A 26660-nucleotide genomic window follows, 5' to 3' on the forward strand; every position below is an offset into this window, starting at 1 on the left:
TCTCATAAATGGTTGACGTCGAATCGTTAGATAAATGAATTAAACGACCCGCGTAGGGGATTAGTCCAGGGCTGAAATTACGTGAGGATAGACAAGGTTTTGTCCTCAGGAGGAACGAATCACTGTGGGAATAGAATAAATAAAGGAACTCAGTCAAGATTTAAAAGTTTAAAAAGGACGAGGCGTCTAATTGAGGGGAGACAAGGTTAAAGTGCATGAAGATCTCAACTCACCGAAGTCAGCGTGGCCTAGAGCAATTACTTGATGCTCAGTAGCGCGCAGGCAAGCGTCATGTCTTTCGCGAAGGCTGTCAGCGAATGTGTGACAAGAACAACACATATCCCTACTTATCGGACGACTATTACCAGCAAGACAGTCAAGGTTTCTTCTCGAATAAAAGCAGACAGGGCCCTAGGAGATTCAAAACATTCTCAGATTCTTCATTTGGTAGTGGCTCAGACACAGATTTAGACAGACCCTCCACTAGTTATCAAGGTAACCAAGCTAATCAGGGCCCCAATTTTTTAGGGGAAGGCTACCGCCAAACCAACAGGGGTGGGGGCAGAGCACAGAATTGGGAAAGACCAAGGAGTTGGAACAGAGGCAGGAATACGCAACAAGGAACATCGCGTGTTCGCTTCTACCAACCGGAAACACACGGGGAAATCTCCACCCGGAGACAAACCTACAGGTGGTAAAGAATCGGAGAATTAGTGCGAACATCCAGACACAGAGCACTTTGACCAACATCCAAATACAGAGTACTTTGACCAGCATTGAAAACCAGAAAAACAGTGCTAACATTCAGATACTGAGTGTCTGGAACAACATCGATAACATGCACAACGAAGCTGTGTTACCCAACTCCAATAACATCAATCTGAGAACACAGAATGAAAGGACACATCAGAATACGATGAGTATTGCCGCTGAACAGAGCATTGACATCGGAGTACCCCAGACAGCCATGGTTGGCAATACGGATACGGAAGATACCGCAGCACTAGTGAGATCTATATCTGAGACTACTGGCCCAACGAACCAGATTGAATGTTTAAATAGGCTCATTACAACTGACCACAGAGAACCAATAATTAATTTGTCAACACATAACTTGACTGATGCTGAGAGAAATGTTCTCATTAAAGGATTGTCCTTTGTGCCTACTGTTATACCTGACTCATTTCAAGTAAAACTGGAGCTCCAACAATTCTTTCGCAAAATCAGGCTGAGATATTACTTTAGCAAAAATTCTTTCAACCCAGTACCATCGGCGACGAACTTTAGGCCTGCCTCCACCTTTACCCCAAATGCTTACCAAATGAGTGAGAAAATACTAGCATTTGAAAAGATTGTTCTCCATGAGACCATGCAACTTTTAGATGAGAGAAAATACATACAATTCAACATCGACAAGGAAGAAAAGCAGGCACTGCGTTCCCTGAGCTGCAACGACTCAATCGTTATCAAAGCAGCAGACAAGGGTGGAGCTGTGGTACTACAGAACACCAAGGATTATGTGGATGAAATTGAACTCCAACTAGGAGATTCAGAAAGTTACCAACTAATCAGAAAAGATCCAACACCTACTATACAATCATTGATTCAACAGGTGACCAAACAAGGACTGGACTGTGGTTTCCTGAGCAAACACGAACATGATTTCCTAAATAACAGAGAACCTCGTATCCCTACAATCTACACGTTACCAAAGGTGCACAAGCGACTAGTGAAACCACCAGGCAGACCAATTGTCTCTGGTTGCGGGTCAATCTTGGAACCACTGAACAAATTTATTGACCATTTCTTGCAACCGCGTGTCCCCAAGACTAAATCATTTGTGAGAGACACTATGCACATTATTCAACTTTTGGAGGGGCAGGAATTCGATCAACAAACACAACTACTTGTTACAATGGATGTCTCTTCACTATATACCTCAATCCCTCAAGACAAAGCATTGGAAGTTATCAGAACCACCTTGGATGAACGAGATAGACCCCACTGGATCCCGACCGATTTCTTGATCACACTCTTAGAGATCGCAATGAAAAAGAACTATTTTATCTTTCAGAAACATTTCTACTACCAGTGTAAAGGAGTGGCGATGGGAGCCACATATGCGCCGAGCTTGGCGAATATCTTTATGGACAACTACGAAGAGGAACATCTATACAGTCACCAAAATCCATTTCTCAACCAGATTGCAGTATGGAAACGTTATATTGACGATGTCATCATGGTGTGGTCCGGCGACAGCATGGAGCTGAATAACTTCCATGAGTGGCTCAATGCCAGGTCTAACGACATTCAATTTACTATGACTAGTAACAACGAGTCAATAGATTTCCTGGATCTGACTTTTCGAGTGGAGGAAGGGCTCTTGTACTGTGATCTTTATCGCAAGCCCCTGGAGAGAAATACACTACTAAGATACAACTCACACCATCCCCGTAATCTGAGAGACAATTTGCCCTACGGACAATACCTAAGACTAAGAAGAAACTGTACTCGTAGAGTGGACTACTTTAAAGAATCTGATGTCCTCACGAACCGTCTGAGGGAAAGAGGTTACCCCATGGGTCTGCTGAAAAGAGCAAAAAAACGTGCTTGGTACTGTCCACGAGAACAGCTGTTGGAAGTCAAAACTAAAGACACCAAAAACAACAACATCGTTTGTGTCACAACATTCAATACCAAGAGTAATGACATCAAAAAAATCGTGAAGAAGTACTTGAACCTGGTAGCGAGTGAACTGATGACCCAGCAAGACCCCATCTTTGCATTCAAGCGGGGCAAAAATATCAAAGACTCGCTAGTACGAGCGTTTCTTGAACCACCCAAACAACCTGATTTGAGGAACTATTTTGGACTACCACCTGTGTCGGGACACCATAAATGTGGGCAATGTAAAGCATGCGACCTCTGCCAAGAGGGGAACAGCTTCACATATGAGAACAAAACATACAAATTGCCCCACTTCACTAATTGCAACAGCTCGCAGGTTGTCTATGCCATTCTCTGTCCCTGTGGCCTTATCTATGTAGGACAAACTATCCAAAAAGCAAAGGCTAGAATTCTCCAGCATACTAGCAGGATTAGGTGCAAAGTGCAAGGTGCGCCTATGGTCGAGCATTTTGTGACACACAATCACCCTCCAGACAGCATCAAATGGTGGATCCTAGAGAAGGTTAGCCCTAATGTTAGAGGAGGTGCAATTTCTGGGACCTTAAACTACAAAGAATGTAGATGGATCCATTTGCTCAACTCGGTACAGACCGGGTTGAACGAAAACGAGGAGACTGCAAGACAGATGGGGCAACTTTAGTTTTTTAAAAATCTCCATTATTGTTCCACTACAGGATCTACAATACAGTGACTTTTAACAACTGTTACATGATTTCCCCGTGCATGCTCTTGCTTGCCGATTTTAACACAGACCACGCTGTGCCATACTTTGACATAGACTAGGCTTTAAAGCTGAGGTACTCATATATGTCTCAGAATAAGTAGCATAGACTCCTGTGTTAAAAATCACCTGCAATTTGTTGACTTCCCACTTTTGAAATAATGTACAACAATACAATACTTTAATTTCAATATATGAATTGTATGCTTAAAATGCTTGCAGAAAGGTCTTTGGCACACCAATATATAAGGTTTCTAATTCTTTTACTCATCTACTCAGCAAATGCTTCAAAAACGTGATCAACACATTCTAGATATGTCTCAGATTCCTGTTAGAAATCACCTGTTATTTGTTGACCTTTTACTTCTGAATCAATGTGCATAATCACAATATTTCAAAACTTCTTAATAGAAATTATATGCGTGATATGAAAATGCTTGCTGAAAGGTCCTTGGCATATTGATAGATAAGGTGTTAAATCCTTATTTCATCTGTTTTACTAATGCTTCTAATACGTGATTTGTGTGCATGATTTGATTACGTGTAGAAAAATCCTTACTGTGCCATCCCGCAAGTTTCATTTCTAACACCAATCTGAATCACTTAGATTCCTTTCCCGCAGGACTTGGAGAGACAAGACACATGCGATAAGTGTCTAGTAGCTGGGACTAATTGATTGGGTTGAAACCAAAGAGGGATTACAATGAACTCCAAATTGACAATCCCTGACTAATTAAAACACCGTGCGAGTCTTCATTAGACCGCCCTCAATAATCAGCTGTTCGCGCTTGGATGGTCCGGTCACGAAAGCTTGACGTCGTTGACGTCGTTGTCCTAGCCAATAGTCTGATTGCATACACTGGGGTCCTTAGCAACGAACGCTCACGTCGTTGCTCCAGCAACGGACATTCTATCCAATCCGGATCCCTCACCACAGCGAACCAGTATTCAGGCTCTCTGATGTCTGCGTCACGAGCGTCTCTTAGCAACCAATACATGACGCGGCCGCACGCGCCACTCACAACGCGCCCCCTTCCTCAATATTAACTGACAGCGTCTGTCACACATTCGCTGACAGCCTTCGCGAAAGACAGGACGCTTGCCTGCGCGCTACTGAGCATCAAGTAATTGCTCTAGGCCACGCTGACTTCGGTGAGTTGAGATCTTCATGCACTTTAACCTTGTCTCCCCTCAATTAGACGCCTCGTCCTTTTTAAACTTTTAAATCTTGACTGAGTTCCTTTATTTATTCTATTCCCACAGTGATTCGTTCCTCCTGAGGACAAAACCTTGTCTATCCTCACGTAATTTCAGCCCTGGACTAATCCCCTACGCGGGTCGTTTAATTCATTTATCTAACGATTCGACGTCAACCATTTATGAGAAAGAATTCACCTACCCACCAAGTGAGTTTACAAGTGTCTCTTCTATAATGCGATCATTTTTGACAGCCATTATAAGACCAATACTAAATCTTTTTAATTGATTCCTAGTCAGGTTGTACAGGATACTACTGCACCTGTCTGCCTCTCTTCACATACCGCCCCACAAGTTACATTGGGCTTCCTTTTGGTGAGTCTTCACCCTGCATGCACCAATTTAAACGGCATTCAGTCTCTCGAACGCACCTGACCATAACTCCTTACTATTTTATAGGCTGTCACTCCCTGTCCTGATGAAGACCCGTATTGACTAGCGAATTACGCTACCTAGGGTTGAAACGTCGACATTTGGTCAAGGATCAGTTGGAAATACTCTGCATAAAAGACTCATTCAATCCATCTGCAGATTGTTTCGAATATTCGCTTAACTGGCCTCTGTAAATTATTAATACCTCCAAAAATCACACTGTATATATTATGCACTTTTCACCACAGCACTGAGCACTTTATGTCACTTTGTCACAACTGTGTTTCACACTTTGACAGCCATTACAATTAGTTATCTATGAATGATGCAATTCATAAAGCTGTTCTGAAAACTACTTATGGTCTCTATGTGTGTTCGTATATGCAAACAAATGAAGGTTTTTTCTAAAAGTAATATTGTTTACCCGACAGAACCGTTTGTACTATTTTGATAATCTGCCCAGGTTCTGAGGGATACTGGGTTACCCCATTTTGATATTATTAAGTTGAGTGCAGGTTCATACCTGCGAGGGTTTCTAACTCTCATTCATTGTCTTGTAATAATTTGTCCACTGTACTGTGTTTTTACTTTTGTAGTATGTCTGAAAAAGAAACTCTGTCATATACGGAAGACTATATAGCTAAACTTATACAAGATCAAGGTGCTTCTAGTTTTCTTCTAGGCTCAGACAGAATATCTGTTGACTCAGGTCTTAACGAGAAATTAGCTAAAATTGAAAGACTAGAAAAGAAACTGATTAGAGCCCGCCTTCACGGGCACGTACTAACCAAGTACTTGTCATCGAATATAATTCCCAAGGGATTGCAAGTACGCAATGAACCAGCTATTTTCATAGATATCCCCAAGTTCAGGGAAGGATTCAGCTACGTGGCCAATAACTGCTCCAGACACTGGATGGTTCTCGGTGTGGAGACTGCGATTGAGTACGTTAAAAAACTCACGCAAGAAATCTCTGACCTAAAGAAGGAGATACTTGAGGATAGAGCTCTTTCTAATGCCAGAGAAGCTCTAGAGCGGGCAGAAAAAACATTGGCAGAATTTAATACAGTCACACTGAATAGGAAGTTGGATAAACTAGCAAAAGATATAAGGAGTTACGATAAGAACAACACATATCCCTACTTATCGGACGACTATTACCAGCAAGACAGTCAAGGTTTCTTCTCGAATAAAAGCAGACAGGGCCCTAGGAGATTCAAAACATTCTCAGATTCTTCATTTGGTAGTGGCTCAGACACAGATTTAGACAGACCCTCCACTAGTTATCAAGGTAACCAAGCTAATCAGGGCCCCAATTTTTTAGGGGAAGGCTACCGCCAAACCAACAGGGGTGGGAGCAGAGCACAGAATTGGGAAAGACCAAGGAGTTGGAACAGAGGCAGGAATACGCAACAAGGAACATCGCGTGTTCGCTTCTACCAACCGGAAACACACGGGGAAATCTCCACCCGGAGACAAACCTACAGGTGGTAAAGAATCGGAGAATTAGTGCGAACATCCAGACACAGAGCACTTTGACCAACATCCAAATACAGAGTACTTTGACCAGCATTGAAAACCAGAAAAACAGTGCTAACATTCAGATACTGAGTGTCTGGAACAACATCGATAACATGCACAACGAAGCTGTGTTACCCAACTCCAATAACATCAATCTGAGAACACAGAATGAAAGGACACATCAGAATACGATGAGTATTGCCGCTGAACAGAGCATTGACATCGGAGTACCCCAGACAGCCATGGTTGGCAATACGGATACGGAAGATACCGCAGCACTAGTGAGATCTATATCTGAGACTACTGGCCCAACGAACCAGATTGAATGTTTAAATAGGCTCATTACAACTGACCACAGAGAACCAATAATTAATTTGTCAACACATAACTTGACTGATGCTGAGAGAAATGTTCTCATTAAAGGATTGTCCTTTGTGCCTACTGTTATACCTGACTCATTTCAAGTAAAACTGGAGCTCCAACAATTCTTTCGCAAAATCAGGCTGAGATATTACTTTAGCAAAAATTCTTTCAACCCAGTACCATCGGCGACGAACTTTAGGCCTGCCTCCACCTTTACCCCAAATGCTTACCAAATGAGTGAGAAAATACTAGCATTTGAAAAGATTGTTCTCCATGAGACCATGCAACTTTTAGATGAGAGAAAATACATACAATTCAACATCGACAAGGAAGAAAAGCAGGCACTGCGTTCCCTGAGCTGCAACGACTCAATCGTTATCAAAGCAGCAGACAAGGGTGGAGCTGTGGTACTACAGAACACCAAGGATTATGTGGATGAAATTGAACTCCAACTAGGAGATTCAGAAAGTTACCAACTAATCAGAAAAGATCCAACACCGACTATACAATCATTGATTCAACAGGTGACCAAACACGGACTGGACTGTGGTTTCCTGAGCAAACACGAACATGATTTCCTAAATAACAGAGAACCTCGTATCCCTACAATCTACACGTTACCAAAGGTGCACAAGCGACTAGTGAAACCACCAGGCAGACCAATTGTCTCTGGTTGCGGGTCAATCTTGGAACCACTGAACAAATTTATTGACCATTTCTTGCAACCGCGTGTCCCCAAGACTAAATCATTTGTGAGAGACACTATGCACATTATTCAACTTTTGGAGGGGCAGGAATTCGATCAACAAACACAACTACTTGTTACAATGGATGTCTCTTCACTATATACCTCAATCCCTCAAGACAAAGCATTGGAAGTTATCAGAACCACCTTGGATGAACGAGATAGACCCCACTGGATCCCGACCGATTTCTTGATCACACTCTTAGAGATCGCAATGAAAAAGAACTATTTTATCTTTCAGAAACATTTCTACTACCAGTGTAAAGGAGTGGCGATGGGAGCCACATATGCGCCGAGCTTGGCGAATATCTTTATGGACAACTACGAAGAGGAACATCTATACAGTCACCAAAATCCATTTCTCAACCAGATTGCAGTATGGAAACGTTATATTGACGATGTCATCATGGTGTGGTCCGGCGACAGCATGGAGCTGAATAACTTCCATGAGTGGCTCAATGCCAGGTCTAACGACATTCAATTTACTATGACTAGTAACAACGAGTCAATAGATTTCCTGGATCTGACTTTTCGAGTGGAGGAAGGGCTCTTGTACTGTGATCTTTATCGCAAGCCCCTGGAGAGAAATACACTACTAAGATACAACTCACACCATCCCCGTAATCTGAGAGACAATTTGCCCTACGGACAATACCTAAGACTAAGAAGAAACTGTACTCGTAGAGTGGACTACTTTAAAGAATCTGATGTCCTCACGAACCGTCTGAGGGAAAGAGGTTACCCCATGGGTCTGCTGAAAAGAGCAAAAAAACGTGCTTGGTACTGTCCACGAGAACAGCTGTTGGAAGTCAAAACTAAAGACACCAAAAACAACAACATCGTTTGTGTCACAACATTCAATACCAAGAGTAATGACATCAAAAAAATCGTGAAGAAGTACTGGAACCTGGTAGCGAGTGAACTGATGACCCAGCAAGACCCCATCTTTGCATTCAAGCGGGGCAAAAATATCAAAGACTCGCTAGTACGAGCGTTTCTTGAACCACCCAAACAACCTGATTTGAGGAACTATTTTGGACTACCACCTGTGTCGGGACACCATAAATGTGGGCAATGTAAAGCATGCGACCTCTGCCAAGAGGGGAACAGCTTCACATATGAGAACAAAACATACAAATTGCCCCACTTCACTAATTGCAACAGCTCGCAGGTTGTCTATGCCATTCTCTGTCCCTGTGGCCTTATCTATGTAGGACAAACTATCCAAAAAGCAAAGGCTAGAATTCTCCAGCATACTAGCAGGATTAGGTGCAAAGTGCAAGGTGCGCCTATGGTCGAGCATTTTGTGACACACAATCACCCTCCAGACAGCATCAAATGGTGGATCCTAGAGAAGGTTAGCCCTAATGTTAGAGGAGGTGCAATTTCTGGGACCTTAAACTACAAAGAATGTAGATGGATCCATTTGCTCAACTCGGTACAGACCGGGTTGAACGAAAACGAGGAGACTGCAAGACAGATGGGGCAACTTTAGTTTTTTAAAAATCTCCATTATTGTTCCACTACAGGATCTACAATACAGTGACTTTTAACAACTGTTACATGATTTCCCCGTGCATGCTCTTGCTTGCCGATTTTAACACAGACCACGCTGTGCCATACTTTGACATAGACTAGGCTTTAAAGCTGAGGTACTCATATATGTCTCAGAATAAGTAGCATAGACTCCTGTGTTAAAAATCACCTGCAATTTGTTGACTTCCCACTTTTGAAATAATGTACAACAATACAATACTTTAATTTCAATATATGAATTGTATGCTTAAAATGCTTGCAGAAAGGTCTTTGGCACACCAATATATAAGGTTTCTAATTATTTTACTCATCTACTCAGCAAATGCTTCAAAAACGTGATCAACACATTCTAGATATGTCTCAGATTCCTGTGTTAGAAATCACCTGTTATTTGTTGACCTTTTACTTCTGAATCAATGTGCATAATCACAATATTTCAAAACTTCTTAATAGAAATTATATGCGTGATATGAAAATGCTTGCTGAAAGGTCCTTGGCATATTGATAGATAAGGTGCTAAATCCTTATTTCATCTGTTTTACTAATGCTTCTAATACGTGATTTGTGTGCATGATTTGATTACGTGTAGAAAAATCCTTACTGTGCCATCCCGCAAGTTTCATTTCTAACACCAATCTGAATCACTTAGATTCCTTTCCCGCAGGACTTGGAGAGACAAGACACATGCGATAAGTGTCTAGTAGCTGGGACTAATTGATTGGGTTGAAACCAAAGAGGGATTACAATGAACTCCATATTGACAATCCCTGACTAATTAAAACACCGTGCGAGTCTTCACTAGACCGCCCTCAATAATCAGCTGTTCGCGCTTGGATGGTCCGGTCACGAAAGCTTGACGTCGTTGTCCTAGCCAATAGTCTGATTGCATACACTGGGGTCCTTAGCAACGAACGCTCACGTCGTTGCTCCAGCAACGGACATTCTATCCAATCCGGATCCCTCACCACAGCGAACCAGTATTCAGGCTCTCTGATGTCTGCGTCACGAGCGTCTCTTAGCAACCAATACATGACGCGGCCGCACGCGCCACTCACAACGCGCCCCCTTCCTCAATATTAACTGACAGCGTCTGTCACACATTCGCTGACAGCCTTCGCGAAAGACAGGACGCTTGCCTGCGCGCTACTGAGCATCAAGTAATTGCTCTAGGCCACGCTGACTTCGGTGAGTTGAGATCTTCATGCACTTTAACCTTGTCTCCCCTCAATTAGACGCCTCGTCCTTTTTAAACTTTTAAATCTTGACTGAGTTCCTTTATTTATTCTATTCCCACAGTGATTCGTTCCTCCTGAGGACAAAACCTTGTCTATCCTCACGTAATTTCAGCCCTGGACTAATCCCCTACGCGGGTCGTTTAATTCATTTATCTAACGATTCGACGTCAACCATTTATGAGAAAGAATTCACCTACCCACCAAGTGAGTTTAAAAGTGTCTCTTCTATAATGCGATCATTTTTGACAGCCATTATAAGACCAATACTAAATCTTTTTAATTGATTCCTAGCCAGGTTGTACAGGATACTACTGCACCTGTCTGCCTCTCTTCACATACCGCCCCACAAGTTACATTGGGCTTCCTTTTGGTGAGTCTTCACCCTGCATGCACCAATTTAAACGGCATTCAGTCTCTCGAACGCACCTGACCATAACTCCTTACTATTTTATAGGCTGTCACTCCCTGTCCTGATGAAGACCCGTATTGACTAGCGAATTACGCTACCTAGGGTTGAAACGTCGACATTTGGTCAAGGATCAGTTGGAAATACTCTGCATAAAAGACTCATTCAATCCATCTGCAGATTGTTTCGAATATTCGCTTAACTGGCCTCTGTAAATTATTAATACCTCCAAAAATCACACTGTATATATTATGCACTTTTCACCACAGCACTGAGCACTTTATGTCACTTTGTCACAACTGTGTTTCACACTTTGACAGCCATTACAATTAGTTATCTATGAATGATGCAATTCATAAAGCTGTTCTGAAAACTACTTATGGTCTCTATGTGTGTTCGTATATGCAAACAAATGAAGGTTTTTTCTAAAAGTAATATTGTTTACCCGACAGAACCGTTTGTACTATTTTGATTGCCCTATAGGTCAGTCGGACCCTGCCTGCAACCGGCCTGAGCGGCCGAAATTTAAGATGGGGAACCAGTTTTGAGTTTGATTCCGGGCAAATTACTTAATTTCCCGTGCCTAAAAAAGGGAATGTGTCCGTTTGTAAAGCAACTGGTGCTCATGAAAAGCACTCTGATGCAGTCAAGTTCGCGTTCTATAAAACCGCACACAAAAAAAGAAAATGTACTTCAGAGAAAGATTAAATATTCTTCTATTTGATACTATTAACACTGTAAAGGACTACGTTTTTTTTAATTATTATTTATTTTTATTGTTTTAAAACAGGTAGATCACAAAACAGTTCATAGCAGCAATCATCAGACATGGTAAAATAAAAATAGAATCATTGGCATCTTCACACAGGTGAGTACACAATATATAGTACATTTAGCTGGGATGTGTATTCTGTACCTCATACTGAGGTTCCGACTGCTCTTTACATATCAAGTTAAAGACACCTATTTGACAACAAAAGCATCAGTCACTGAGCTAGATACAGAATCTCACAGAGGAACACTAAAGCTCCATGGAATCCTCGTAAGCTGTGACGCACATCACGGTGGATGCATTAGATCAATAATGTACATCAAGTAATAAAATCGGCATGAGTGTCCAGCAAGTAACAGAATTCTGAAAAAATGAGGACCTTTACTGCGCCACTGCCTCCAGCATGTCAGATGGGGATGCTGTCGAGCGTGCGAGAAGGTAGCCCTGTAGGGGACTCCATATATTTCTTGGCTGCGAGGCACGTGGCAACGTTTCAGCATACAGAGTTAATTGATCTTGGCAATAGATCAAATCATCAAGCCACTCCTTGAATTTTGGTGCTCGCCCCCTTCCCCATCTGCAAGCCACTCTACGCTTAGCTAACAATAATGCAATGGTGAGATATTTGTGACATGACTTGGGGATAAGTTTAGTGTAACCTAACAATGCTGTTAAGGGCGTGCATTCTAAGGTAATAGAAACCATCTGGTCTAAGGCACTGAAGACTTGGGTCCATTATTCACTCACTCGTGGGCAATCCCAGGCCAGGTGTAAAACGTCGGCCCCTGGGCTGCCGCATCTCGCACAACTATGTGTGGCACTCAAATTAAATCGGAACATTTTAGCAGGGGTATAATATTGGAGTTGCAGGAATTTGTAATGTGTAATGCGTAGTCTAGCACTTGCGGTTATTTGTTCTGTTTGAAGGCAGCAGTATGTCCATTGGTCTTCTGTTGTGTCATACCCCAGTTCCAGGTTCCACTTAGCTCAAGACGAGCAGGGAAGTTCCACCTGTTGTGTACGTATAGCGTGATAAAGCGTGGAGAATAAGTACCCCGGCGAGGCAACACAGAACAGCATGTGTAAGGGAGCAAGGCATACGATCCATCACTCTGTGGTGATGGATCGTATGCTTTGGCGGAGCCGGACATAAAGGAAAACATCTAGTGAGGAGGGTTGCAGCCTTTGAAACAATTGTTCAGAGGTGCGAAATTTACCTTTGTGGTAGAGATCCTCCATGTGGAAATTTTGGAGCGCTCACAGAGTTTGAGGAACCCTGCTTCTCGTAGCAGTGGCATGCGTGGATGATAGGAGAGCGGGAGGAGCAGTGAGTACAATACCCAACCTTGAAGTAGAGTCAGAATGCGACGCCAAGCGTCCACTGTACATGTAATCGTGGTAGGCGTAGTGCCACGTGTGCAGGGGGGTTCTGCTCAGCATGCCATCCAATGGGATGGGATCCGCTAGCCAGAGCTCTGCTGCAATCTGTGGCATATATCTAGGAGGATGGAACCAGTAGAAAGCATAATGGGCCTGCGCACATATGCAGCACAACTCGAAATCCGATACATCGAAGCCCCCCTGGGCATATGACTGCGTAAAGTAAACACTTTTCACTGTAACCGTGGTTGTCTGCCCTCCCATATCAGTCGTATCATGTCTGACCGGAGTGTCTGGAAAAAATGTCAACCTGGATAATATGGGATGTTTAAAAAAAGATAGAGGAGTTGTGGAAGGACCACCATTTTAACTAAGGCAGCCCGCCCTGCCACGGATAGTGGCAGGGAGATCCATCTATTGACATTGCCTGCAATATTGTTATTGTTATTGCTATTGTTAATTGGGATTTCTAGAGCACGTAATCACCTACTGGTCTCTAAGCGCTATGAGAGAGAGCCCAACCTCAGCACATCTACAGGAGTGTGTGTCCAACATGGCCTAATATGTGCCACAGGCTTCAGTAAAAGGGAGTGTTTTTAGCTTCTTCCAAAATGGGAGGAGGACAGGTTCTTTACGAAGGTCTGGGGGCAGCTTATTCCAAAGTTGAGGAATGGTTGTAGAGAAGGCTCTGCCGTCTTTGGAGGCGATGTTGAAGCGGGGCAGGCCAGCAAGCCCGCATCCGAGGACCGGAGGGAGCGCCCTGGCACGTAATTTACCAGGCGTTCCTTAATATATGCTGGGGCCAGACCGTGGATGGCTTTGTGAGCATTACATAGCCCTTTAAATCTGGTTCTCTGCTTGACCGGGAGCCTGTGAAGCTGCTGCAGTAGGGGGGTAGCATGAGCTTGCCTTGGGAGCCTGAAAATCAGTCTTGCAGCATCGGTCATGATTACCTGGAGCTTTTTTAACCGATCCCTGGGAGGCCAATATACAGAGAATTCCCATAGTCTAGGCATGAAATGATCGTTGCTGATACTACTATAAGGAGTGCCGTAAATAAAAGAAGAGGGGCAAGCCTACGTAGCTGTCACAGCAAGCCCGCGCATGTTCCCATCATGGTAGAAACCTGGTGGGACATGGAGAGCTTGGTGTCTATTTTTATGCCTAGACTCTTTACTACTGAAGCTGGCGTGGGAGTAGGACCAAGCACTTGTGGCCAAAAAAGGTCACTCCAGGGATTGGTGTCCGTGATAATGGCCAAAACCTCGGTTTTGTCTGGGTTGATTTTGAGAGAATTGGCCGTCATCCAGTTGACTGTGTACTTCAGAATCTTCTGCATCCGTACGTGGGCCGTGGGAGAGTTGTCGATCTGGATGAGGATTTGGGTGTCGATACGATTTATAGCAGTACCATAGTTGAGTCGCATCAGCTCGTACCTGTCTCTAGATATTACAATACCGAGATAGCGTAGGACCGAGTCACACCATTCCAGTGGGAAGTCCAAGGGGAATCGAGAAGCTGCAGGTATTAAGGGAAATAACTGCGACTTCCCCCAATTTATATGTATCTCAGAGAGTTTCCCGAAAATTATAAATTCTCGCAGGAGTGTGCTTAAGTTTTCCTGCGGACTCCTTACATAGAGGGTGATATCATCCGCATATAAAGATATGAGGATTTGTCGTAGGTTGCATCGCAAAGCTTTGTCTTGGTGATGTTGTCGCAATTTAGACGCCAAGGGTTCAATTGCGAGTGCAAAAAGTAGAGGCAAGAGCGGGCACCCCTGCTGCGTGCCTCTAGATATGGGGAACGTGTCCAGCAGATGACCGTTGATTAAAACTCTTGCCGTCGGGAGTTGATACATCAGTCGTATCCAGGACAGGAATAAAGGAGGGAACCCCATGCGCTGTAGTACCCCGAGTAGATAATCCCATTCCACAGATTCGAACGCTTTAGATCCAAGATAGGACGCAGGCCCTTGTCCTTCTTGGGCACCAGAAAGTAGTGGGAATAACAACCACGACCCACTTCTGGGATAGGAACACGCTCAATGGCTCCCTTGGCCAAGAGAGACGTAACTTCCTGTTGGAGACGGGCCAGGTGATCCTCCGAAATGCGATGGAATTTTGGTGGTATGGAAGGAGGGGAAGTCTCGAAGGGGTGGGAGTAGCCCCTTCGGACTATCTGCAAAACCCACCTAACTGACAGTGTGTTGAGCCAGTGGTGGAGAAGATGGCCAATCCTGACGCCCACTGGCAACTGATGGGCCTGAATGGTCGGACTAGGAGGGTTTGGAGGCTGCTGCAGAGGGGGCGCTGGTGGACTGGCCTGCCAGCTGGCCCCCGACCCACAGCGGTGGGATCCACGTCCCCAGCCGCACAAAGGCTGGACAGCTTGCGCAGTCCTGTGGCCCTGGGCGGGACGTGGCGGGGCACACCTACTGTAGCCATGAAAGGGGCGAAAAGCAGACTGCGCTGGGCGGGAGGTGGATGCAAGGCCTAAGAATCTGGCCGTAGCCCTAGAATCCTTAAATCGCTTGAGCGTGTTGTCTGCCTTGTCGCTGAACAGGCGACAGCCATCAAAGGGCATGTCCAAAAGCGTTGCTTGGACATCCCCCGAAAAGCCAGTGGACCTCAACCAGACGTAGCGTCTCAGTGCTACTGACATGGAAATCGTCCTGCCCAGTGAGTCAGCGGTGTCCAGCCCACACCGGATGGTGAACTTCGCTGCGTCTCTCTATTCAGCAACAGCACAGGAGAGCACGGCCCGGGCCTCCTCCGGGCACTGTGGCAACACCTGCGCAACCGTGTCCCACACCGAGTGTGAGTAACAGCCCAATGGACATGAGCTGTTCACCGACCGCAGTCCCAAGCTGGAGTAAGAAATCATCTTCTTCCCAAGGTGGTCCAGCTTCTTGGATACCCTATCAGGTGGTGCATTAGGGAATGCGCCTTTGGACGTTGAGGCCTGGACTACCAAGATCTCAGGAGTAGGATGATAAGAGAGGAAAATGGAGTCGTCCGGGGCAGGGCGGTGGTGTTGGGCAATCATCCTGTCCACAGGAGCTACTGTGTTGGGCTTGGACCAAGTGCCCAAAAGGATGTCCCTGAGAGCCTCATTGAATGGCAGTAGGGGTTCCGAAGAAGCCGCTGACGGCTGAAGCACCTCGGTCAGGACGTTAGTCCTGACCGCCACCGTAGGAAGCTTGAGGTTTAAGGCCTCGGCTGCCCTACGCAACACCACTGTGTAAGATGCACCCTCCTCCGTTGCCACGGTAGGGGGAGAAAGCATGCCAAGGTCTGGGGAGTTGTCCAGATCACTGGCGTAACTCCTTTCTACAGTCCGGTTCCTCTAACTGGTCTGCAAGAGGGTCCACAGACCCCTCCCAGTCTGCCTCACCCTCTCCTGGTGCCACTGAGGGCGGTAGGAAACATCAGGGGAGAACAGGGGTACAAAAGTACCGGTCGGCGGACGTCGGTGACGTCGGTCCGGCTCTGTGTCCTAGTCGAAGGGCAGGCTGGGTCTGAAGCCGGCTGGGAACACAACCGGTGTTGGAGGCGACGGGGGTTTCGTTACTGGATTTGGCGCAGGAGGAGGTGTCACAAGGTCGACCGGTGCCAATCCGGATCCAGGCCTGGATCCTTAGGGGCCCTGCAGTGCCGGAGTCAAAGCTGCCGACATCGAAGGCCTAGAGACCCCAACCGAGTCCGAGGGGACTGAGGGCACGCTGGCAGAGTCGGGCTGCCCGAAGATTGAATGCAAGGCTTCGTAAAAGCTGCGAAGCTGGGCAGGGGCTGCTCTGGCTCCCGGAAAGGGAGGGAAGGCCGGAGTCGACCCAACAGGCTCCACAGGCGGAGCCGGACAACTACCTTCCTCTTCCCGCATCACGTCGGCCAACTGATGGGGAGAACGTGAAGAGCGACGATGTTTCTTCGCCTTCTTCTTGTGCTTTGACTCACCCGAAGACAAAGACTTCGATGACGAGTGGTGGTGGAGGCTCCGTGACAGGTCCCGCGGCCTCCCTCTCGACCGGGACCTCGAACGGCGCAGAGTGGACTGCCGGGCCTCGAGAAGCTTTCGGGACCGCTTTGCAAAAACTTTGGGTTCATGGCCCGGCAGTCAGAGTACGACTTCGGATCATGGTTACAGTCCAGGTACCAAAGGCACACGAGGTGCGGGTCCGTGAACGACATCAATTTGCGACAGGAGTGGCAAGCCTTGAAGCCGATCCGACGTGACATCCCTCCGTGCACCAAGAGTTGATCGACTCAAAAATGGTGTCGCCAAAAGTTGCAAAAACGGAGTCAAAAAGTGACTCGAGGTACCACTCTCTCTGGATCTGCTCTGGCTGGCGCGGAAAAAGAAAGAACTGACGTCAGCGTGCAATGGCGGCGTCTAAGTAGATACCGCAACGTCATTCCGGCGACTAAAGCGCCAATGTCAAACGCGGAGTCTACCGACGTCACCTATTGATGCGTAGAGGTACTGCTGAGGAAACATTTTCCGGATCCAGTCTGATGCCTGGGGGTAATTCTAAGGTGAGGAATCCATAACTAGTTGTCTCTTTCAGATTCTAGATTCAGATATGAGCCCTAATTGAGAGCTTTGGCGTTGACCCTAAAGACATTGCTGCTGGTTTCTCAGAATGCTGTCTGTTGGTCGAAACAACTGATTTGCTGCCAGCACCATTTTTGTATTTCCCCAGCTGCCACTGCAAAAAAACAGGGTTCTGGCTGAAATTGGCTCTCTTTACCCTTTACTAACGCCTGTTAGCTAATCAACATAGATAACCTGGACCGCAGACTTGTCAAATGGCACCCCTTGAGATGCTTAAATCTTATCAACAGTGTCCTGAGCAGATGTACTCATCCGATCCTCAAGACATCCATATGTGGTGTATTTGGCTGAATCACAATCCTTAAACCTGTGATTCCTGTAACCAGGGTGGGACTGAGACAGGTAATAGACACGGGCACCAAAATAAAAGTGTCGCCCATTAGAGAATCACATAACTAAAAAGGTGGGCCACATTTGGAGATCGGGGCAGTTTTCATCCTGTAAAGTAATGCTGTATAGGTGTTTTGCAGGGTATGGGACAGGGGTCCCCAACCATTTCTATACGGAAAACTACTCATGTTCAATGAAACGCATTGAGAGCTACTAATATTATTAGTGTTGTATAATCTCAATGTATTTGTATGTATATTAATTCAACCAAACAAAAGCTTTTTAATTTAATAAGCCAGGATGCAAACAGGTGAGCTACTCAGAGGTAGCTGAAGAGCTACATTAGCTAATGAGCTACCGGTTGGAGACACCTGGTATGGGAGAATACAAGCATTTGTGCTTGCTGCAAGCAATATATGTGGTTTAGTATCAGGGAAATCAACAATAAAAACCGGTTTACTAACAGACAAAAGTCTGTTCCACAAACTGGCCTGTCAGACCAGCCCATAAGGCTCTGCCTGATTGCCCTATAGGTCAGTCGGACCCTGCCTGCAACCGGCCTGAGCGGCCGAAATTTAAGATGGGGAACCAGTTTTGAGTTTGATTCCGGGCAAATTACTTAATTTCCCGTGCCTAAAAAAGGGAATGTGTCCGTTTGTAAAGCAACTGGTGCTCATGAAAAGCACTCTGATGCAGTCAAGTTCGCGTTCTATAAAACCGCACACAAAAAAAGAAAATGTACTTCAGAGAAAGATTAAATATTCTTCTATTTGATACTATTAACACTGTAAAGGACTACGTTTTTTTTAATTATTATTTATTTTTATTGTTTTAAAACAGGTAGATCACAAAACAGTTCATAGCAGCAATCATCAGACATGGTAAAATAAAAATAGAATCATTGGCATCTTCACACAGGTGAGTACACAATATATAGTACATTTAGCTGGGATGTGTATTCTGTACCTCATACTGAGGTTCCGACTGCTCTTTACATATCAAGTTAAAGACACCTATTTGGCAACAAAAGCATCAGTCACTGAGCTAGATACAGAATCTCACAGAGGAACACTAAAGCTCCATGGAATCCTCGTAAGCTGTGACGCACATCACGGTGGATGCATTAGATCAATAATGTACATCAAGTAATAAAATCGGCATGAGTGTCCAGCAAGTAACAGAATTCTGAAAAAATGAGGACCTTTACTGCGCCACTGCCTCCAGCATGTCAGATGGGGATGCTGTCGAGCGTGCGAGAAGGTAGCCCTGTAGGGGACTCCATATATTTCTTGGCTGCGAGGCACGTGGCAACGTTTCAGCATACAGAGTTAATTGATCTTGGCAATAGATCAAATCATCAAGCCACTCCTTGAATTTTGGTGCTCGCCCCCTTCCCCATCTGCAAGCCACTCTACGCTTAGCTAACAATAATGCAATGGTGAGATATTTGTGACATGACTTGGGGATAAGTTTAGTGTAACCTAACAATGCTGTTAAGGGCGTGCATTCTAAGGTAATAGAAACCATCTGGTCTAAGGCATTGAAGACTTGGGTCCATTATTCACTCACTCGTGGGCAATCCCAGGCCAGGTGTAAAACGTCGGCCCCTGGGCTGCCGCATCTCGCACAACTATGTGTGGCACTCAAATTAAATCGGAACATTTTAGCAGGGGTATAATATTGGAGTTGCAGGAATTTGTAATGTGTAATGCGTAGTCTAGCACTTGCGGTTATTTGTTCTGTTTGAAGGCAGCAGTATGTCCATTGGTCTTCTGTTGTGTCATACCCCAGTTCCAGGTTCCACTTAGCTCAAGACGAGCAGGGAAGTTCCACCTGTTGTGTACGTATAGCGTGATAAAGCGTGGAGAATAAGTGCCCCGGCGAGGCAACACAGAACAGCATGTGTAAGGGAGCAAGGCATACGATCCATCACTCTGTGGTGATGGATCGTATGCTTTGGCGGAGCCGGTCATAAAGGAAAACATCTAGTGAGGAGGGTTGCAGCCTTTGAAACAATTGTTCAGAGGTGCGAAATTTACCTTTGTGGTAGAGATCCTCCATGTGGAAATTTTGGAGCGCTCACAGAGTTTGAGGAACCCTGCTTCACGTAGCAGTGGCATGCGTGGATGATAGGAGAGCGGGAGGAGCAGTGAGTACAATACCCAACCTTGAAGTAGAGTCAGAATGCGACGCCAAGCGTCCACTGTACATGTAATCGTGGTAGGCGTAGTGCCACGTGTGCAGGGGGGTTCTGCTCAGCATGCCATCCAATGGGATGGGATCCGCTAGCCAGAGCTCTGCTGCAATCTGTGGCATATATCTAGGAGGATGGAACCAGTAGAAAGCATAATGGGCCTGCGCACATATGCAGCACAACTCGAAATCCGGTACATCGAAGCCCCCCTGGGCATATGACTGCGTAAAGTAAACACTTTCCACTGTAACCGTGGTTGTCTGCCCTCCCATATCAGTCGTATCATGTCTGACCGGAGTGTCTGGAAAAAATGTCAACCTGGATAATATGGGATGTTTAAAAAAAGAGGAGTTGTGGAAGGACCACCATTTTAACTAAGGCAGCCCGCCCTGCCACGGATAGTGGCAGGGAGATCCATCTATTGACATTGCCTGCAATATTGTTATTGTTATTGCTATTGTTAATTGGGATTTCTAGAGCACGTAATCACCTACTGGTCTCTAAGCGCTATGAGAGAGAGCCCAACCTCAGCACATCTACAGGAGTGTGTGTCCAACATGGCCTAATATGTGCCACAGGCTTCAGTAAAAGGGAGTGTTTTTAGCTTCTTCCAAAATGGGAGGAGGACAGGTTCTTTACGAAGGTCTGGGGGCAGCTTATTCCAAAGTTGAGGAATGGTTGTAGAGAAGGCTCTGCCGTCTTTGGAGGCGATGTTGAAGCGGGGCAGGCCAGCAAGCCCGCATCCGAGGACCGGAGGGAGCGCCCTGGCACGTAATTTACCAGGCGTTCCTTAATATATGCTGGGGCCAGACCGTGGATGACTTTGTGAGCATTACATAGCCCTTTAAATCTGGTTCTCTGCTTGACCGGGAGCCTGTGAAGCTGCTGCAGTAGGGGGGGTAGCATGAGCTTGCCTTGGGAGCCTGAAAATCAGTCTTGCAGCATCGGTCATGATTACCTGGAGCTTTTTTAACCGATTCCCTGGGAGGCCAATATACAGAGAATTCCCATAGTCTAGGCATGAAATGATCGTTGCTGATACTACCATAAGGAGTGCCGTAAATAAAAGAAGAGGGGCAAGCCTACGTAGCTGTCACAGCAAGCCCACGCATGTTCCCATCATGGTAGAAACCTGGTGGGACATGGAGAGCTTGGTGTCTATTTTTATGCCTAGACTCTTTACTACTGAAGCTGGCGTGGGAGTAGGACCAAGCACTTGTGGCCAAAAAAGGTCACTCCAGGGATTGGTGTCCGTGATAATGGCCAAAACCTCGGTTTTGTCTGGGTTGATTTTGAGAGAATTGGCCGTCATCCAGTTGACTGTGTACTTCAGAATCTTCTGCATCCGTACGTGGGCCGTGGGAGAGTTGTCGATCTGGATGAGGATTTGGGTGTCGATACGATTTATAGCAGTACCATAGTTGAGTCGCATCAGCTCGTACCTGTCTCTAGATATTACAATACCGAGATAGCGTAGGACCGAGTCACACCATTCCAGTGGGAAGTCCAAGGGGAATCGAGAAGCTGCAGGTATTAAGGGAAATAACTGCGACTTCCCCCAATTTATATGTATCTCAGAGAGTTTCCCGAAAATTATAAATTCTCGCAGGAGTGTGCTTAAGTTTTCCTGCGGACTCCTTACATAGAGGGTGATATCATCCGCATATAAAGATATGAGGATTTGTCGTAGGTTGCATCGCAAAGCTTTGTCTTGGTGATGTTGTCGCAATTTAGACGCCAAGGGTTCGATTGCGAGTGCAAAAAGTAGAGGCAAGAGCGGGCACCCCTGCTGCGTGCCTCTAGATATGGGGAACGTGTCCAGCAGATGACCGTTGATTAAAACTCTTGCCGTCGGGAGTTGATACAGCAGTCGTATCCAGGACAGGAATAAAGGAGGGAACCCCATGCGCTGTAGTACCCCGAGTAGATAATCCCATTCCACAGAGTCGAACGCTTTAGTGGCATCTAAAAAAAACGCCGCCAGCGGCAGTTCAGGAGCAGCGTTCTGCAGAATGGAAAATAGAGTACGAAGATTGTGTGTGATAGCTCTGCCAGGGACAAAGCCCGCCTGATCAGGGAGTACTAACTTTTCCAGTAATAGGGCTAGGCGATTTGCAATGCCTTTTGAGAAAATGTTGGTGTTGCAATTAATTAGGGATAACAACCGAAAGGAATCACAGTGAATAGAAGGTTTCCCGGGTTTAAGCAGGGATGTGATGAGTGCCTCACTCATGGAGGGGGGAAGTGTGCCAGCCTCAAGCAATTTTTCATATATCTCTTTTAAGATCGGGGCCAGCAGAGCTATGTAAGTTTTGTAAAATTCAGCAGGCAGCCCGTCGAGACCTGGGGCAAGCCCAGACTGCATCTGCATGATGGCCTCTCGGATTTCGTCCGATTTGAAGGGGGCGCATAGAAACACCCTCTGCGAATCACCCAGCCACCCAAGGGCTACGTCCCCTGGAAAACTGTCAAGTTCAAAGTGATCCCTTCGCTGTGAAGTATAGAGCGCAGAATAGTGGGCAGTGAATGTCGTAAGTATTTCAGTAGTGTCACGTTGTAATGTCTCCCCAGGACCAGTGATTTCCAGTACATGATTAGAGAAGTGTGGACGGCGTATAGTTTCGGCTAGGGTCTTCCCGGGGCACTCCCCCTCTCCGTAGCGTCGGGCAACCCAGTATTTCCCTTTAAATTTTGTTTCCCAATCTGCAATCTCCGTGTATTCCGATAGCTTTTCCCGGAAGGCATGCTGGCCGTCTTTACCGCCCCCCATGCTCAGTTGGGACTCTAGGGCTCTAAGTTCTGCCTCTACTCATCTGAGAGTACACTGTATGTCTCTAAGGACTCCCGAACCTTTGGAGATACAGAACCCCCGGACTGTCACCTTGAAGGCTTCCCAGATAGTTTCCACATCATCTACAGAGCCTCTATTGCGACGGAAGAAGTCTTGAATTTTGTCTCCCAATTCGCTGTGAAATACCGCATCAAGCAGCGTTAAGGGCTGTAACCTCCAAGTGCGGCGTGGTTTATTATACCCTGGTGGGACAATTGTGAATTTAACCGGGGAGTGGTCGGAATATGTTCGGACCAGGTGTGTGACATCCTTTATTAAGGGACCTAGTCCACGAGATAATAAGTAGTAATCTAAACGGGCTCATGAGGCAGCTTGTGTTGTAAAGTATGTGCCTTCCCGTGTGAGTGGGTGAAAATAACGCAAAGCATCTAGTAAACCAGTTTCCGCCGTAATGCTCTGCAGGGCGTGGTATGACCTATTATAATGATGTGGTGCGGGATTCGATCTGTCATCGGCTGGGTTCAGTGCTACATTAAAGTCCCCACCCTATATTATTTGAGTGGAACCTATGTCTAAAATGTTTCCCCATAATACAGTGAAAAACTCAGGAGTGTCCACGTTCGGGCCGTAACAGCTCACCAGGGTAATAGAGTCCGTGCCTAGTTGTCCCCATGCAATGGAGTATCTCCCATTGTGATCAAGTATTGTCCCTGCCAAGGCAAACGGAGTCTGCTTTTTTATAAGTATAGCCGTGCCTCTGGCGTAGGAAGAGTACGAGGAGAATAGTCAGTGGTCTATCCACTTAGTGACAAATGTAGTGGGATGCAAGAGATTAATATGCGTTTCTTGAAGTAGCACTATATGTATGTGGTGCCTATCTAAGTACGCTAAAAGCTAGCGACGCTTTTGCGAGTCCCCCAGCCCTCGCACATTCCAAGTGACAATCTGTAAGCTCCGGTGAGCCGTCAAGTCAGCCATAGGTGCCAAAGGTGAGCTATAAGTGTCTGCGAGCCCACTATGGACTGTGTGTAAGAAGTAATGTGATACCATATGTCTGTTTGCCGTGATGCAGCTATATCGTTAACAGTGAACATGAAAGCAAACTCTTTGCCCCCCCCCATCCCTCCCACAACAGCACCCCAATTGTTTCGGAATTACATTTCCCGCCCTGAGCCCAACAATACCCAAACTGATCAAAACCGGCCAAACAAGACCAACTTAGAACCAAGGGTGCAAGGTACACTTAGCTGTCATTGTCTAGTAGATTGTAGATCAAGCCACCAGGGGAAGTACAGAATTTTTCCGCTGCCTACAGGGCAAAGAAACGTAGGGTAGCAGAGTGACAGCTTGTGTTATGAAGGATTAGGTGTGTCGGAATGTTCCAGCTACTTTCACTTTTACGAGGGGCCACTGGCGTCCGGAGAATGGGAAATGGAGGAATGATCATCGGAATTCCGGCGAGGTGACTGTCGATTGATGCATTTGAGGAACTCTTCAACTTGTTGCGGGTTCAAAAATACGCTCTGCTTGCCATGATGAGTGACCCTTAGGCGCGCCGGATACAAGAGTGCAAAGTCAATTTGCGGCTTACGGAGCTTCTGCCTCACTGTGAGGAACTTACAGCGAAGTCAGGATAGATGGTGAAGTCCATGCCTTCATATGTCAATGTTTTCTGCTCACGTGCCATCCGGATTGCGGCGTCCCGGTCGCGGTAGTTAAGGAGCCATGCGACTATAGGACGTTGGACGTTAAACACTGCCTGGAGGAGGACGAGGGCCAAGCGACCGGTGTGCACGATCCACAGTCAGGTGAGGGGAGAAGGCGCCTGCTCCGAAGGTGTCGCGTAGGAGGCGCTCAATGTAGTCTTCCATACGCCCAGTGTTTGTGGATTCCGAGATGCCTATGATGCGTATGTTATTCCTGCGACTTCTAGCCTCCAGGTCTTCGTTTTTGGAGGCTATTACTTTCAGGAGCTTGTCCATTTGCCTTATTTGTTGCTGCATTTGGGACGTAGTATCTTCCGTGTCTGAGATTCTTCTGTCTGCTTCCTTTATTTGCTCATCATGCTTGTCTACCTTCAGCACCAGCGAAGCGACTGTTCATCGTGTCCATCTTGCCCGACAAGGCCATGAGACTCTGCTGCATTGCCAGCAATAACGTTTTTACCTCATCATCAGAAGCAGAAGATTGTGCTTGGGTGGAATCCTCAACGGTTTGGGACTGCTCCTCCGCGCATGAACGAGTAACCGTCCTCCTTGCATCGAAAACAAGTCTGGATTGCCGGCCTTCTGGTTTCCCCATGTTAGCAAGTTGAGGTTGTGTGGGCTTTGCTTTCTCGAGTGCTGCCTGCACTCCGTCTAAGCCAGGTCGTGTAGTAAGCAAAAAATAAGGTCCCAAGTCCAGGGCCAGAGAAGGCGTCACCCTAACCGCAGGAGGGATGGAAGTAGTAGGAGACAGTTGGTGGTGATGTCAAGACTTTTAGCAGAGAATGCCAGGCTGGAGCGAGCTCAGCGTCACAGCATGAGTGGCAGCAGAGGTCCATACATTAGGTTGAGCAGTAAGCATCAGGCATGGGCCACCACCAGTGAGATGCTCTGGATTCTGGCCGTTAGACAACTTAAGCGCCTCCGGTACAGTGAAGAGGAGCTATAGCAGGGATAGGTTGCAGGTTCCAGCAGCAGCGCAAGCTCTTATAATACTCATTGTAGGAGAAGCAGAGAGCTCGCTGCAGACTGTCGTGGGGGGCCGAATTTAGGAAGGATGGAAAGGCGGCGAGGATTTGTGGCGGTATCTCCCCACCTCAAATGCAGGTCGCAGGCGCCGGCTCCTCACAATGCCGCACAGAATTCAAATGGGGCCAGATTAGCAGCATGTCCGCTCCATCCTATGGTGTTTGGTGAGGAGTGGCACTCGCGGCTGGGCAGGCGAAGGGCAGACACCGGGGAGGGTTTGAGTCCGCGTCCAGGCTGCCCCATGCAAACGCCGCCGCTGTGCTCACTCACCATGGGCGCCCGGGTCAGCCCCGAGACGTAGTCATCTTCGCCTTTTCCACCGAGTGGCTGCCTACGTAGCAGGGAGCTGATGGTGTGGAGATCACTCCGATGTGCTGTGGGTCTGCTGAAAAGCGCGGGAGGAGCAGCTCCTGTACAGCGGCGCTAGTCGATCCCCAGGGCCGTGGCCCAGTGCCACGTGTGAGGCCGGGGACTTGCGTGGCAATAACAGCCGCAGGGAGCACCCCGCAGTCTCACGCCCGCCTCCCGCCACAGCCAAGAGTCCACTTTATGGAGGGTTCCTGACGTCGGAGGAGGCGGAATCGGACACCGGAGCGGGAGGGCACCTTTCCGCACTAGTGGCAGACGAGGTAGGTTTCCTCCCGATTGATGAAGGAGAAATGTAGGAGAGGCCGAGCTACCGAAGCCTCACAGAGGAGCGGCCATTACGGTTGTGCGCTACCTGGCGCCCCCTTGCAAAGGACCAAGTTATGTTTTCATGAACTACGTACCACACCGTTCATAATGCTATGGGGGGATCTCAGGATCTTCCTAGAACGGATAAGTGATGGTAGTCGTTCACTTCTATGTCTTGCAGCAGCAAAGCTAACTGATGCACAGGAAACAGTTATGTATGGTATAAAGGGGGTGGTTTCTTGGCCATCAGTCTGTAACAGATAGCCATTAGGCCCCTACAAAACATGCTTGTTTCAATATATGTTAAAAGGTAGGCAACGCACCCGCA

The 26660-nt window shown here is 46.5% G+C and overlaps 1 protein-coding gene across 3 annotated transcripts in view; it reads right to left on the reverse strand.

Moving 5' to 3' along the window:
• Positions 1–26660, reverse strand: part of LOC146805541 (ATP-binding cassette sub-family C member 5-like) — a 1766780-nt gene that overhangs the window by 516202 nt on the left and 1223918 nt on the right. The gene's annotated exons all lie outside the window — the stretch shown is intronic.

The sequence above is a fragment of the Triturus cristatus genome, chromosome 8 (assembly GCF_964204655.1).
Source record: "Triturus cristatus chromosome 8, aTriCri1.1, whole genome shotgun sequence".
NCBI classification, from domain to species: Eukaryota; Metazoa; Chordata; class Amphibia; order Caudata; family Salamandridae; genus Triturus; species Triturus cristatus.